This window comes from Bos indicus x Bos taurus, chromosome 15 (genome assembly GCF_003369695.1).
Source record: "Bos indicus x Bos taurus breed Angus x Brahman F1 hybrid chromosome 15, Bos_hybrid_MaternalHap_v2.0, whole genome shotgun sequence".
In the NCBI taxonomy this organism is placed as follows: Eukaryota; Metazoa; Chordata; class Mammalia; order Artiodactyla; family Bovidae; genus Bos; species Bos indicus x Bos taurus.
The window spans coordinates 211,697-215,922 of record NC_040090.1 but is presented as its reverse complement, the minus strand read 5'-3'; positions in this window follow the sequence as shown (position 1 = coordinate 215,922).

The following is a 4,226-nucleotide window of genomic DNA, read 5'->3' as shown; positions in this document are numbered from 1 at the left end:
TGAACTATAAAACTTTTTGCTGCTAAGTCCCGTATCTGAGTTGTTGGTCTGCTTTTCATCCTATTAGCAGGCTTTTTCACTGGAGAAGGAAATGGCAACCCACTCCAGTGTTCTTGCCTGGAGAATCCCAGGGATGGGGGAGCCTGGTGGGCTGCCGTCTCTAAGGCTGCACAGAGTCAGACACGACTGAAGCGACTCAGCAGCAGCAGCAACAGGCTTTTTATTTTTTTTTACTTCGTTGCCTGCCTAGTGAGGTCTGCTTTCTTCTGCGTCACACGTTGTGTGTAAGGAGATCTAACGACTCCAGCTGATGTTTTACCCCTCACGTTGGGGTCTCCTCTCCTGGTGGGGCAGGAGTGGAGGGCTTCCCTCTAGCAGTGAAACGGGCTGGTTTGGGGCTGGGTCTGAGCTCTGGTAAGACTCTGCTTACAGGGCTGGAGCACAGAGACCCCCGCGGGAGGTGGCCCATGTCCATGTGGGGGCTTTCTTGGGGCTCCTCCCAAAGCCTGGGGTGCACGGGTGGTGAGACCAGTGAACCGAACAGTCGTGGGTTCGTGGGTGAAGGGCGTGCAGAGGTCGAGGGGCCCTGGGTGGGGCGTTGCAGCTGAGCCAGAGCAGGAATGAGTTGTGCCCCGGGCACTTGGAGGGCACGTGGAGGCCGTGGCTTTGGGGGAGACACCCCTTGGGAAAGGTGAGTCCTCCTCAAGGTAACAAAGCGTGAAGTTAATGAGACACTTTGATTCTAACTCTGAGTTTGGAGTCTGGTTCTGCCCGTGAAAAGGGCTGGGGTTTCCACGGGGTCCCATCACAGCACATGGAACCTGGACTGTGGTCAAGGTGTCTCAGCTGCTATCACACTAACTGTTAGAACAAATACCCACAGTCCTCGGAGGAACGTAACAGAACCCAGGAACCCCAAAGTGAGTGAGCATAGCACCTTGCGTACAATAAAATACTATTAGAGAAACAAAGGAACGGGAAAACCTGATCCACTGGAAAGAAGTAAAATCAGCGAATAAAACCTTTTGGGATGGCCTGGGTACTGGGTTTAGCAGCCAAAACATTCAAAGCGGTTACTGCCAATTTGTTACAGCACTTTACAAAATTAATGTTAATGGATGGACAGGTAGGGATTGCTGGCAAAGCTGCAGACATTACAAGCAGGAATCAAAAAGAAGTTCAGCACTAAAAACAGAGTTACTTAAATGAAAAAATTAACCAAATGGGCTGAACAGCAGACTGGAAGTGGAAGAAAGAAAGAAGTAATGAATTAGGAGACAGTTCAGTGAAAATGATGCAACCTGAAGCACAGAGAAGAAGGGGGAAAGGAGAGGGAAGGAAAGAGCAAGCTGTCACTAACCAGTCAGACAATGTTGCACGTCGTAATGAGTAACTGGGCCCTAGAAGGAGCAGACGTAGGAGTGTGGTCACAACAGTTCTTTGAGGAAACAATGGCCCAGTAAGCCCCAAACTTGACCAATAGGCTGAAGTTTAGCAGTCCCTTAGAAGGACATAAACAAAGAAAGCCACACTTAGGCAAACCCCTGGAAATAAAAAATGGAGATCAAATTCCCAAAGCAGTTTGAGCAAATGGACCGCATACAAGGGACCATGATGTCACGACAGTAACATCACATCTAGAAGGTGGCAGTCAGAGGCAGCAGAGGTCAGGGGTTGTGAAGGTCAGAGGTAATGGAGCAATGTCGTAAGGAATGAAAGGAAGAACAGGGTGATGTCAACGCAGAATCTATATCCAGTGAAACACCCCTCAAACGTGGCTGCAAAAATAAAGGCACTTTCTGATACACGAAAGTTGTGAGCATGAGTTGCCAGCAGACTGCCCTGGAAGGAAAACTATAGCATGTTCTCTGGGCTTCAGGGAAATTGCACCAGATGAACACCGGGCTCCACAGGAGGAAGTGACGAGCTGTGAAACTTACACATGTGGGTCAAGACAGAAGCCGTCTGCTTTCTTCAGTCCATTTTCTTAGCAGACAGATGACTCACTCAAAGTGATGACTCAAAGTGATGATAGTCACCTGGGGATTTGAGACGTGGAAGGAAAAGACATAACAACAGTTGCACAAAGGATGGAGCCAGGAGGACATGCCCGCGAGCACGGGGCAAGCACGCCGAGCCGACGGGGACCCGCCTGCAGGGGCAAGCGCAGCTCAGCCACACCCACCCACTCCGCGCCCGTCCACACACGAGAGCAGGGGCAGCCGCCTGGATGAAACCTCCGGTTACCGCCATTGTGAGGGAAGGACCGCGCTTTAAAGGCACATCCCAGGCCGAAGCACAAGGAAGGGACAGCAGGGCTCATGACTCAGCAGCGGCTGTGGGCGTCCAGTGCGGTCAGAGCCCCAACTCCAGCCCCAGGCCACGAGGAGCCTCGCCAGCCAAAGTGCCAAGGAGGAGGCCTCTTCCCTGGGCAGGGCTTGGCTCCCTGAGAACGGCAAGGAGGTGCTGTCCTGACTCCTACACACTTCGGGCTCCAAGCGCCTCCACAGCCGGTCTCCGCCCCGACCCCCAGACATCCCGGTGTCTGAGCGTCTCAAACAGCCAGCCTCCCCCTGGTGCTGGAGCAAAGGCAGACAGCTTTGCTGGCTCTTCTTTCCTGCCATTGACCTGAGCCCAGAATCAGCAAATTTGCCCACTGGGAAAACCAGCATGCAGTCCTCAGCTCACCTGGCTGCATTCTTTTCTCCCTGGAATCTGTGCCTTAAAGAATGCAGTATTTGTGATTTATGACCTGTTCCTTTTCCTAGTTACCCCACTGATCTCACTTTCTGCAGAAGACGTCTCTCCTGGGACCCACCACCTCTGTGGGCGGGGCATAAGCATGCTGGGATGGACGGCCCTTTGGGTAGACCTCAGGGCCTGGGCGTGCATGAAGGAGGTAGACGTCCGTCAGCTCCATGCCGTAGGGTCTTTCCAGAACCTTCCATGGCAGCTGCGGGTTGGGAGGAGGTGCTGACTCCTGGAGTTCACATTCTGTCCACGCCTGGAGAGGAGGTGGTTTCTGGCTGGAAGAACCGGCCTGGTGTTTTGAGTTCAGGGCTCGGGGCAGGTCTGTGGCTCTGCGTTTGCTGAGGCATAGTTTGGGAACAGGTGTAAGAGCTTAGTGACCTCAGTTTCTCCGGAGAAAATGGAGAAAGCAGAATTAAACACCTCTGGAGGCTGTGTGAGGACCCAACATGACAGTTTAGGATGGTCTCTCTGAAGTAGAGGGCATCACTCAACAGATACGAGTCTGAGCAAACCTTGGGAGTTGGTGAAGGACAGGAAGGCCTGGCATGCTGCAGTCCATGGGGTCGCAGAGAGTTGGACACAAACAGCACCCGTGGAGTGCAGTCCCCGGGGAGCACCAAGCCCTGGGCCGTTAGAGCACCCACATCCGATGCTCAGGCCAAGGGCACAGCAGACTCAGCCCCGGAGGAGGACGGAGCAACGGTCTCCTTGTCCTAAATTGGGGTCTGCTCCAGAGCTGATGCGATTCAGCACCCAGCGTTCAGAGGTGGGGCTTTCCAGGCGGCAGGTGGGGGGCCCTCCCTCACGAGGGAATGGGGGCGGCATGCGGAGGTCCCCCCCGCCCCGGGGAGTCTCCTGCAGGGCAGTGACGGGGGCTGCCGCCTGAGCCCGGATGCTGAAATGAGGCCTTTCCCCCGCGATTCAGCAGCCCAGTTATTCCTCACCAAAACAGAGAGTCCAATTTCTCCTGCAGTTTTAGGAACCCATTTTCAGCCGAGGCTCCAAATGGGGGTGTTTCTGAAAGAATTGTTCTGCAGGTCCCCTCTGGCTGGTGCTCAAAGGCCTGGGTCGTCTCCTGTGGCCGGCGTTCAGCAGTCTCCACTGCCAGGGAGGCAGAGGGAGGCTCTGAGGGGTGAGCTGGCCCCCCGCCCAGCCAGGCCCCTGCCATCCCGGAGCTGCCCTGCGCTAAGGGCTTGTCCACCCGCTGAGGCCCGGGGACTCTGCTTGCAGGGAGGCTGTGCCTGGGGCTCAGCCAGACGCTCCCCCTGCCCCGGACCCCGAGGACAGGAGGGGCAGGACGCCAGCCCTGCTGGGACGGGGGTGGGGGTGGGGGGTGTCTGAGGACATCCAGTTACCCCAACTCAGTCTATGGAAATATTTGAGTGCACCGATGTGATTAACCAGGCAAAGCTGCCCTTTCTGACAAATGGAAGCTGTCTGGGCAAGCGGGCTTGTGGCAGAGGGCTTCAGGGGGC